The sequence below is a fragment of the Dermochelys coriacea genome, chromosome 18 (genome assembly GCF_009764565.3).
Source record: "Dermochelys coriacea isolate rDerCor1 chromosome 18, rDerCor1.pri.v4, whole genome shotgun sequence".
Taxonomy (NCBI): Eukaryota; Metazoa; Chordata; order Testudines; family Dermochelyidae; genus Dermochelys; species Dermochelys coriacea.
In genome coordinates, this window is record NC_050085.1 from 10,368,240 (window position 1) to 10,380,670 (window position 12,431).

Genomic DNA, 12,431 nt, shown 5'->3' on the forward strand with positions numbered 1-12,431 from the left:
GAGGTTCCAGATATACTCTTGAGTCAGACGATTCTTCCTTTGCACTTACCTACAATATTTTCAATATGGTCCCTCCAGGCGAGCTTGTTATCAAATAGAACACCTAAGAATTTGTACTTTTTCACTATACTTATCTGCTGTTCATATATAGATTTGTAGGTATATAGTTTTCCCTCTTTTTTGAATTTTCTGTGTTGTGAAGATCATTCCCTTCGTTTTGTCAATGGGGAACTTGAAGCTCCACCTGTTTCCTCATTCTGTACTCTTCTGAAGTGATTCTTTTGTTGGCACGTTCAAGGTTTCTGCTTTTGGGCCATATAGAACAGTCATCAGCAAATGATGTGATGCCTGTTCTTGCATTCATTTCCTTTGGAAGTTGATTTCATCATGATGTTAAAAATGGTTGGGCTAAAGCCACTCCCCCTGGGAGTTCCATTTGTAATGGACTATATGGTAAAAGAGGCTTTCCCTACCCTTTTGCCTAGGAAATCCTTTATTCATCTGCACATTCTTTCTAAAATATCCATGGTTGCCACTTTACATAATGGTCCCTTTCTCCATAGCACATTGTAGGCTTTTGCTGTGTCCAAGAAGATTACTGTCACGTGTTCTTTGGTTGTCAAGCTTTTTTGTGCTTCTGTCTTTATATATACAGAACATGGTCAGGTCAGTCACACTCCTGCCTCTTCCGAACCCACTTTGTGTTCCATCTATGAGCTGTTTCTTTCCAAGTGTTCTACTAACTTCTTTGTCACCAGGTTTTCCATAGTTTTACCTAAACGTGGTGTGAGGGCAATTGGTCTGTATGCCTCAGACCTAGAGTGAATCTTGCCCGGTTTCCTCCTTAGGACAATAATCACATGTTGTCAGTCCTTAGGCATTTCCCCCTTTCTCCATATGCTATTGTATAATTTTAATATTACTCTCAGGCTTTCGTCACTTAGGTGTCTGATCATTTCGTCTTTGTCTGATGCCTGATTATCACTATCTGGAGTTCACTTAGACTGAAGAGCAGCCCCTTTCTGCTCTCAGCTTCCTCTGTTAATTGTTCTGTTCCAGAGCTTCCCCAGATGAGCTTCATCTTCAGTCAACCCTGGCTCCCCCTCCAGGTGCAGCCTGGTATATTAATTGGCCTCTTAAGCCAATATTAACCCTTTTGGAGCCTATGTGGGGAATAAGAAAAGGAGTACTTGTGGCACCTTAGAGACTAACAAATTTGTTAGAGCATAAGCTTTCGTGAGCTACAGCTCACTTCATCGGATGCATTTGGTGGAAAAAACAGAGGGGAGATTCAAGTACTCCTTTTCTTTTTGCGAATACAGACTAACACGGCTGCTACTCTGAAATATGTGGGGAATATACTCCACCACACTGCTCTAAATTATTATGCAGTGTCATTTTGCGCCATTAAACAGCTGCTGTGTTCCATTTCAGACGTGGATGCATTTTGGTGATGGACAAAGCTACTGTCTATATACAGGGCCAAAGTTTCAAAAATGACCTGCGAGGTGGCAGATGCCCATGAGGGAACTGTACGCCTGCCTTACTGCTGTGTGCAAACTGATGAGGGTGCAATCCTGAGGGTGCAATTTCAGAGACCAAGTTTGCAAAAGTGGCCTGTCATTTTGATACTCTCTTAGGCCTGGTCTACACCTAAAACATCAGCCCTTGAGTTAAGCCACCCTAAGTCCCAGTATAGACAATGCTACCGAAGAATTGTTCTGTTGATTAAGCTACCCCCTTTTGAGGGGGTGGATTTACTACAACTACAGAAAAAACCCATCTGTCACTGCAGGTAGTGTCTACACTACGGCGGCATAGGTGCAGCACTGCAGCTGTGCCACTGTAGCACTTGTAGTGTAGACACACAAGCTTGTGACATGCCTCTGGGTGAAAGACACCGGAGAAACGTAAACGTAAGATGATTATTCTCATTCCGTCTCTTGCTCATCTCGTGCGTGGAATCCCCATTGACACAAACAGGCACTGTGCACACAGAGTCAGTGAAGGGTATGCAATAGTGATCCGGATGGTGGATGGGAGAAGAGACTCAAGCTCACAGATTGCTGTGTTGGTTTCTATTTACTAGAAAAACCAAGCTGTTTTCTTTCATTGTGATTAGGTTGTATTACATCAAATAGGGTGATTTAACACAGCAAAATGTGGCGTCTCAGAAGGTCTTGTGTTAAATAAGGCCCTTTCTTGCAGTAGAGGGAAATGCCCAGGAACAGCTATAAAGACCCGGGCTACCCATTAACTTTCCTGTGTCCTCATTTGCCTGCAAAGAATTTTTTTTTTAGCTCGGTATGTAATGCGGCACACAGATGCACAAAACCACTACCATAGTGCATGATCTCCTTTAGTCTCCACAAGACATTTCAGTCCATTAAAATTACAGCATTAATGGCAAAGTGAATTCAAGCCCTTTGGAAATAAACGGGAGCTTCTCTCTTAGTGATCTGTTGACATAAAGGGCTGTGTGTCCTTGGTGATCGCAAAGTGTAAAGGACGTGCATGTAACCCCAGCAGTCACAACATCATAATCCCCATTCAACTCGGGGTCGGGGAAGGGGGCTGCACTGCAACCATTTTGCATTGCTCCTCCCTTTGTCATTTATGCAACTGGATCTGCATAGTTGTGGATCCACTAGCCACTCGTTGGTCTGTCTCCAACATTATCCTCTCTGTAGGCCTTTTCAGGGCCATGAGAATCCTGCCTTGCATGCACAGGAGGTGAACAGAACCTCCCATGAGGGTGCACTGCTCACCACAGCCCCCTCTCCAGAGGTCAAGATTTGTTAACTTCTGGATATGCTGCAAGTCCCGTCTTTTCCCCAAGGTATATGTGGAGGGGGCAGTGGGCACTGGAGAAGTTTATTTTCTGTGGGGAGCTCTAGGGTGGGAAGGGTTAGCTGCTTCATTGCCTGGGATGGAATGAGCAGCCTGTTCTTTTCCTGTTTGTGGATGAGGCTGAATGTTCCTGTTCAATGTTAAAGAGACAAGGTGGGTGAGGGAATCTCTTTTTTTGGACCAACTTGTGTTGGTGAGAGAGAGACAAGCTTTTGGGCTACACAGAGCTCCTCCTCAGGTCTGGGGAAGGTGTTCAGGCCATGTCTACATGACAAAATTATGTCAATCTAACTTACCTCAGCATCCAGCCACCGCAGTTATTAAATTGCTTGTGCATGTGCACATTTGTCTCCTTGTGTCAGCAGTGTGCATCCTCACCAGGAGCTCTTGTATTAATTGTATTGTCAGTGTGGGGCATTGTGGGATGGCTCCTGGAGGTCAGTAACAGTTGACATAAGCAACGCAATGTCTAAACTGACACTACGTTGACCTAATTACATCAACCACGATTCTACGCCGCTTGGGGAGGTGGTGTTACTAAATCGGCATTGAGAGGCACTTATGTGCAAGCCATATTTAAGCGAAGATACTTCCACACCCAGGACAACACAAGGTAGCTTACATTGACCTAACCATCTAGTGTAGACCAGGCCTCAGTGTCACAGCTAAATCCGAGGTCAAACAGTTTAGCATAAGTAGTTAGCACATATTTAAGATGAAGTGGTCCATTAACACCCCTGTTGTCACAGGACAAAAAAGAAGGTTAGTGGGGTTAGAGATTGTCGTAATAAACCATAAATCCCATGTCTTTATTAAGACAGGTTTCAGAATAACAGCCGTGTTAGTCTGTATCTGCAAAAAGAAAAGGAGGACTTGTGCCACAAGTCCTCCTTTTATTAAGACAATGATTTTTAGTGTCTAGCAAAGTTATGAATTTAAGTTCCCAGGCTTGTCTTTTGAAAGTGCTGTGCAGGTTTCCTTTGAGGATGAAAACTGATAGATCAGATATAAAGTAATCGCTTTGTAAGTGTTCATCCACAGGTGACAGGGTGGTTTTTGTCTCATCATTTTCCTGTGTGAATTGCTTTGTGAGTGCAGTGATTCCTCGTTTCACCCACATCGTTGTTATTGGGGCAGTCAGTGGATGTTCAGTGTTGTTCCGCAGCATGGAATGGGTGCCTGTTAGCAGAAAAACACCTTTCCATAAATCAAAATAAATAAATCCCATTGCTCGGCTGCTTATGTATTTCAGTCTGGGTTGGGCTTAGTCCCCATGGAGTCAGGGCACAGGGGCCTATCCAGAATGTTTCATAAATTGCTCAGAGTGGTAATAAAAATGAGATATCACCCCCTTGAACAACACAAATTAATCTCCCGGATCTTCCAGATTAATTTCTTGTTTTCCCTTCTCCAAGAGCTTTTTTGCTCACTCTACTTCCCAGAACATACACAATTTGTCATACTCTATTACTCTCAGCTTAGCCAGATCGCAGAGTGACACGGTCAGACTCTGAATGCTTCTATAAAGTATTTGGAGATTGCTCTCTATAGAAAGGTTAGGCAGAATGAATGTGGAGGGTAGAGGTTACACTTGGATAAAATCAGTTGCACAAAGTCCTTAGAATCCTGTTACTTGGAGCAAACATGACATCTTTATATTGGCAACAATGGGTTCAGATCACCTTTCTTATTGTAACTTTTAACTAAAGCTGCAAGAAACTCTGTGGTTTCAATTCCTAGAGGTTCAGTCAAACTTTTTTTTTTTCCATTTTACTTGCCATGAGCTCTCTCCACTTGACTTCACTTTGAGTTTCAGGTTCAAGCAAGCCTCAGAACTCAAAGCAACACTCGACCCAAGATGCTGTGAAACCAGTGAGTTTCATATGTTTTCAAGTGAAAATAATAATGTCACATAAAGTTTACTCAAAAATTTATCTCCAGACTGCGGAGCAAGCTCAGACCCCAGGTTTGCTCCAGATTTTTCAAATCTTTATGAGCCCTTCAATGAACCTGGCTAGAGATTTGGAGAAGTTGGGTCAGACAAAATAGACCTTCCTTGCCACTCTAACCTTTTAGCTGTTCTGAGAACAGAGCCCAAACCTTAAACCTTTTTGAAGGTTCTAAAATATTTAATCTTTTATCCCTTCTTGTTCCATTATGTTGAATAATCGTGATTCTCTGCATGTCCAGGACTACACCGGGATGCACCATGATCCTCCAAGAAGTGCCATATTCCCAGCTTGACCAGATCCATTGTGCTGCAAATCTCATGTTCTTGTGAGAGTCCTGGCCAATTATGCAGACCGCAGACATGGTCCAAACTGCTTATCCAAACCAATCCTGGAAGTGAGCACTCCTTTTAAAGCAGGCATTCTCAAATTTTCTCATAGTGGGAAGCACCTTTTAATGGAAGAAAGTGTCACATAGATACCTCCCCTCCAGGTACTGGAACAATGTGTATAGTGGGGGTAGGGAGAGCCATTGAACCAAACTGTAAACCCTGTATATGATGGAAACCACTTCAAGCTAAGGGGTGTGGTAGCACCCCAAGTTCCAGCACCTATGTTCCCCTCTCACTTGGTATCATGCGGGTCCTGTCCTCTGTCTGTCACAGTTGCATAACGTCTCTGTGGCAACTATAGAGAAAAGTAACAGTAGGGAAGTATTTAATGTATTTTTAGCTGTCTTCTAATGCAGTTGAATACCTGGAAAAAAGAAAGAAAGCCCATCAGCTTTCTCCAACCACTAGTGGTTCACGAACCACAGTTTGAGAACTAGTACTTTAAAATTCATGCAATGTTTGGGGACCCCACACCGGTTTTTCATAAAGCTATGGGCATGCCAGGACTGGACTTTGGAAGCTTAGGCAGTGCTGTATGGACACCTGTGTAGCACATCATGAGCAGTAAAGCTCACAATCCCGTACCTCACTGATTTAAGGAACTCCCAGTAACCAGAGACACAATAGTTCACTCATCACAGTGCAATGGGGACACACATTCATTCCTGTTAGGTAACAAGACAGTGTTTCCCATGAGTGGGCAAGTTGCCATTTTTAGTTGCCTATAATTCCCCTTGACACCCTGGTAATACTGGGGCAGCATGTCAAATTACCTGCTACTACATGTGACAGAGGCTGAGCATCTAACTACATGTTGGAAGTTGTGTACCAACACCTTTTTGGGGTAGGGAAACAGAACATACAAGGTCCTTTGGTCCATGAATGGTTGTGTTGTTTTTAAAGGACTTGCTAATAACATCGTTACCATATGTCTATCTAACCCACATTCCCCGTGGAGCAAATGATGGAATCATTCTGATGTAGATTGCTGGACTCATTTGGCTGCTGAACGGTGGTGTCTAAAGTTTTCAAATTCAATCATTGCCACTGTGAAGTTGATTAATTCTGAGATGTTTTGTCTCCCAATGGAGCAGCAGTCGCAGGCAGCAATGAAGAACTCTGAGCAGGTATAACACAAGCTTCAGTTCCCTTCACAGTTCCCAACATTCCTTAGGAATTAAACAAGACAAAGAAGTTTCCCTTTTCTCCCTTTTTTTCTTTTGATCTTACATCTAAGAAAGAGTGAAAGAAAAACTGTCCAATCGTGTTCATACTAACATCAAGCATCCCTGCCCATAATGGTTGCAAATATTTGTCACCAGAAGAAAGAATCTGCATCAAAACGTTAGGCAACTAAATAAGAGATTTTCAGAGGCGTTGAACACTTGCAAATACCATTCATTTCAGTGTGTAATGAATTAATTGATTTAAGTGAGGTTCTTAACTTTGCTCATCCACGCTTGAACATTTGGGTCCTGGCATACATTGCTGATGGATGACAATGAAGAGGAAGGGAGCTGGTGATCATCAAATGCACCTAGTACAGCAGCCCCAGGGCATGAACCCGTACCTTAACCCAGTAAAGCGTAAGCCTGGAATAACAACATCTTTTAAAAAAGATTGCTCTGTTAACTTTTCACAGACTTCAGTTAGGATGGGCAGCTCCTTGCTTCAGTCTGTTGTACGTAATGGTCTCTTGGTTGACATATCTGTGTCCCTCAGGCATTTCCGAGACATGGCTGCACCGGCTCTTCTAGTTACTGAAATTGGTTGCAGTTATCTTGTACCTTTAAGGCATAGTCAGTTGTTGGAGGTAGTGAAGCAGGAGAAACACAGAAATTGGGCCACCTTCCTCAAGGGTGCAGAATCCACTCCTCTCTCTGGTGGCCACTGAAGAAGGGTGTAACATTAGCGGTATCCAGATGGATATTTGCTATTGATTTTGCTATCCCTGGTTCAGTTTGGGATAGGCTGCTGCTGACAGTCCCTTGCACGGAAAGCAGATTTGCACTCAAGTCCTTGCACAAGGCCTGCCATTGTGCCCAGCCAGTGCAAGTAGGTGGTAAGGGGAGCTCTTCATGTCTTCCTTTTGTCCACACAGGGGCTAGGCACAATATCCCCCTTAGTTATTTTGGAATACTTGCATGGAGCAATGCTGGTTTATCATAGGCTGGTGTGCTTTACAGTGATTAGTTACATAACAAAAAGAAAAGGAGTACTTGTGGCACCTTAGAGACTAACAAATTTATTAGAGCATAAGCTTTCGTGAGCTACAGCTCACTTCATCGGATGCATCCGATGAAGTGAGCTGTAGCTCACGAAAGCTTATGCTCTAATAAATTTGTTAGTCTCTAAGGTGCCACAAGTACTCCTTTTCTTTTTGCGAATACAGACTAACACGGCTGCTACTCTGAAACCTGTAGTTACATAACAGTAGTGCTTAGAGGTCCCAACCAGGGATCATTGTGCTAAGTGTTGTACAAATGAGTAAAACAAAGACGATCCCTGGCTCAGAGAGCTCAAAATATAGGACATTGACAAGGAAATTGTGACTGTGGTAACCCTCCAGGCACACTCCAAAACCCATCTTTCCCCCCTGGCCTTTGGGGAGCTTGGAAGTGGGTGTTATGGCTGAAGATTGAAAGATGATTTGGGCAAGAAGTGTCTCACCATGTGCTCGAGTGGGAGCAGCTTTGGTTCTTGCATGACATGTACCTAATTGGAAAAGTTGTGATTTTTCAAAATTGGATGAATGTAAGTTTGGCCCTAGAAATGTGAGATTCCTGTAGGTGTGGCTTTACCGGTTGGGAGGTGCTGGATGGGCACGAAAGAAATGGAAAATATAACTGAACACTGTATACTCTGAAAAATCGTGGAATATTCATGGATGGAACAGTTTTGTTTTCTAGCTCTTTGGTCTCTGGGGCCAAAGGAAAAGTGCTGAGGTTTTGCTTTACCCAGCATCAGATGCCTCTACATTTTCCTGAAATCTCCATATCTGCCAGATGACGTTCAAAACCTAAGCTCGCCTAATTACTGGAAGAAATGCCCAAGAGAGTTTTGAACTACCCACAGTGGGCCAAACTGAGACCTACTGTGATTCCAATGCCATTGGCTTCAGGGACTGGAGTTGCATTGTTTTACAGTGGGCTTAAATTTTGGTTCCTTGTACTTAGAGCCAGGGCTGCTGGCAGGGAAATAGAAGCCGTAGTATATAGGAGAACTTTATTCACCCATTCTGCACAAGTCTGTAAGTGTGATCTGGCCAGTGCATAGGCCACATAGCTGGAGGAATTACCCTTGGGCAGCATAGTTATTTCAGTCTATGCTTCAGTCTGATTATACCTCCTTAAAAATAGCCAACTGAAAGGGAGACAGCATGAATTAAATCCTGTAGTTTCATTTTGTAGTGTGTTTTCAGAAGGGGGGAGGAAGAAACGGAGCTCTGAATATAAACTGCACATTAGAATCGGTAATAGGTGTAATATAGTGATATAATTAACTATATAATGGCCATTGACATGTAGGTAACAAGAGGGTGCTATATACTTAGCAGAACACTGGCTATGTAAATAGCACAGGGCAACTATGTCTGTGTGATACAAATAAAGGACCAGACCAGTCACTGTAGTAACAGTGTCTTACTGGATTATTAGTTCGATAATTCTGCTGCATCTCTGTCCCCATAGCAGGATTTCTGGAAATGTTTTGGGTGAGACACCCAAACAAGCAAAAGCCAAGGAAATTTCTGAGCAAAGCAGCAAAACAAAGAGACACAGAACTGTCAGATAGATTAAAAAACAAGTCAGGAGGAAAACAGTTGAAATCAAGGATAGTACAGGAGAGGTAGCAGGGTAGGGCTCAAGAAACACAACAGCTGCTATTGTATAGCCAAAGAGTAACAATGTTATACACAACCATCCTCTGTTAAACTTTGTTTGGTTTGGCTCTAAGCTCATTGGGTCAGAGCTTGTGTGCTATATGTTTGTACCACACAAGAACCAGGTGTTCTCTTGTCTGCTATCTCACCACAATGAGATCCAAAACTTGATTGCAGTCTCTCAGCTCCTGCCTTGCTCTGCATACGGAATGTCTCAGACGTAAAGTCTGCCTTCAGGCCACATGGAAATCTCACACCACATTTATGTGCGTGAGGTACAAAATCACAAGCTAAGGAAATCTTCTTTCGCCATGGGCAGCATCTTCTATGCTGAGTAAAGAAAGTTCCTGATTTAATGACCAAGAAGGAAGTCTCTTTAGGGAAGAGGACTGTGGTGGGACTTAGGAGTCAGGAGAACTGAGGTCTGTTCCTGCCTCTACTAATACCGTGATCCCTGGCAAATCAGGGGCTAATGTCTCCAAGCTCAATTTCCCCTGTGTGAAATAGGAGTAATATTACTGAGCCGTCTTTTGAATAAAAAGCATTATGGTCCTGATTCTGCACCATGCAAGTCAATATTGACGTCAATGAGCATAGGAAGAAGCCCTGTGTAAATGAAAGAAGTTAATTAACTATTATTATTTTATTTTATTATTGCTTACAGGGACTACATGACTAGGTATTGTGACAGCTCTGTCTTTTGTACCTGAAGGAAACAGGAACAGCACCAGTTCTGACCTAAAACCCACATGTGAGGCTAAATATAGAGAGGTACCTGTAAATCCCAGTGCGACTACTTCCTGGTAGCAGTTGTTTGCAAGACTAGGCCTTTAAAGGTTAAAAGCCTGCAATTCTGCATAAGAAATATTGGTTGTAGTTCCTTTCTGATGCTGATTGTGGAGGAAGTCCAGGCCAGAAGGGACGTGCATTTTGTGGTAAGTTAACAGCTGTCCATTCGCGTGTTAATTTGGTTATGGAATTTTTAAAATCATAGTTGTAACAGTTTGTTGAACTTCTCTCTAGCCTTGTGTTTTAAAGAGATAACGATGCCCGCTTCACTCTGGGTGGCTTTATAAAGGAAATTCTAAGGGTCAGACATGAGGGATGGAATAGCATAGGGGGCGCTACACTGGCAGAGCGTCCTAGGACATGCAATAATAGAGGACATTGCAGGACAGGGTAGCGGTTCATGGCACCTTGCCCCTCCTTTGTCTCCTCTTCCTACTTGCGGTTGTGTCTCTTTCCATACGACCCCTTACATATCAACAGCCTTTCCCATCCCCTGCCCTGAGGGGGGACAGCATGTCTGTGCTGGTGCTGAACCCAAGGAGGGGGAGTGGCTTGCACCTTCCACTTCGTAGGGCTGCTGGGGGCCAATATGGCCCCTAGTGTGGGCTAGAGCAGTCCAGAGGGCTGACCTAACTTGTGCCCCAGCTGTAATATCCACTGGGCTGTTCGCAATCAGGGAATAGCCGGAGTGTTGGGATGTCTGACTAATGCCTCCTCTATCCCACAGCCCACTCTTTCCCGCCTGCAACACACCTCCTGCATGGGTGCATGTGGGGATTGGCGCAGAGCTGCCTGAATGGTCTTTGTGCCTGCTGGAAAAACCCACTTTGCTGGGGTATTTGCAAGGGAGGGGCGCTTTGTGCCCTTCTTAGTGCCCTCCCCTGGCCTCCTTCAAATTCCTGCTGTAAACTCACTTCCCCCAGCTAGGTCTCATCACCAGTCTGTGCAATGGTGCGCTCTACTCCAGCTCTGCACCCTCATTACAACAGCTAAAGAAAACAACCCAGAGCTAGCAAGAGTGATACGAAACAAGACAACCCTCCACGGTAAGTCAGTGCACCTGGCTAATCCCTTTGTTATCATCAGCACCTCAAATCATAACGTGAAGCACAACTACCCTGCAGTATCAGCAAGGCAGATTGAGCGGGGCACTTTAGAACCCACCTGCTTGCGATTTCACTCCAACTCTCTTCCGCCAATAGTCACGAGAACTAGTGTAATAATGAATAATACGGTAAAGCAGGGCCCTCAGTCTAAAACAGCAGAGTGCATGGAGTAGTCCCCATTGCAGGCAGTCCTACACGGAGAAGTCTTCTTAAAAGAAAGGATAATGGGGTGTTTATTTCTATGGGACAAGTAGCACAGACCTGGCAAATACAGATGCTGCTACCCTCACTCCTTCCCCAAACTCTGCTTTCCCTAGTCAGATTTAGCTCTAAGCACTTCACAAGTAGGGTAACAGTGACTCTAAACACTTTTCTCTAATGTGATAATAAACCAACGTGGCCAGCTCCCCTGGGAGTTTAGGAAAAGGCAAAACTGGCATTTAGGTGCCCAATTCCGATCGCTCTTCCATGGGAGTTAGGTTCCTAAAGACAGGGCCGGCTCTGGGCACCAGCGAAGGAAGCAGGTGCCTGGGACGGCCAATAGAAAGAGGCGGCACTCTGTCCGTCATTGGGGCGGCATGTCCGAGTCTTCGGCGGCAATTCGGCGGCGGGCCCTGCAGTCCCTCTCTTCCTCTTGGCTGGCACTTCGGCAGCAGCTCAACCAGGCTTGGGTTTTTGGTTTTTTTCCCTTCGCCGCTTGGAGCCGGCCCTGCCTTAAGATCAACTGTGCTTTTGGAATATCTCCCCCTTAGCCCTTAAACTGCTGATCTAGTGTCCAGGCCACATGTCTGCCTGCTTGTAGGACACACTCAGCTCCCTGCGGCTGAAGGGTAGGGTATGTCCTTGGGGCAGTGATACTGGAGAGAGTGTCACGAAGACACACATGCTTCCGTACAAAGGCTTGTCTGCTGGGGGTGGGGATGGGGAGAATGTCAGATATTTCAAAACCCCTAAGGCAAAATTTTCAGCTGATGTAACTCCATATCTCTCCACTGCCTTCAGTTTACTCCACCAGAGGATCTGGCCCAGAAGACATGTTTGTACCTGGCCTCCTAGGGACAGGCCAGTGCAACATAAAAAGTAGCAGCTGTGGATCATAAAAAAGGAGCCATGTAAAATGCCTAACAGATCAAGTGCCCCTTCTTGCTATTATGGGTTCTATCCCTTCATGGAAGGTAGGTTGACATGTATTAACTGATGTTACGCTTGATCCGAACCAAAAGAAGCCAGTACTTCAGGAAGAGCATTCAGATAAAACACAGGTCAGTGTTCACTGCCCCAGCGGTCTTTGCCCCCTGCTTTACAAATGGAAAAGAAAGAGACCTTAGCAGCAGTCCAGGCTAGTTCCCTCCCCTCCCCCTGCCTGGCTGTCTTTTGGGCAGGGAGCACTTAGAACTAGGAACACAGCATGGTGAGGAAAGAAATAAAATGACTGTCTTCATCAAAAAGAAAAGGAGTACTTGTG

At 44.5% G+C, this 12,431-nt stretch overlaps 1 long non-coding RNA gene across 1 annotated transcript in view; it reads right to left on the reverse strand.

Annotated features, from left to right (window-relative positions):
• Nucleotides 1-5,307: 5,307 nt before the first annotated feature.
• The window catches only part of LOC122457079, a 30,813-nt gene continuing 23,689 nt past the window's right edge, over nt 5,308-12,431 (reverse strand). Inside the window, exon 3 of the long non-coding RNA XR_006276397.1 lies at nt 5,308-5,422. This is a non-coding gene — a long non-coding RNA (uncharacterized LOC122457079). The remainder of the gene's footprint in view (nt 5,423-12,431) is intronic.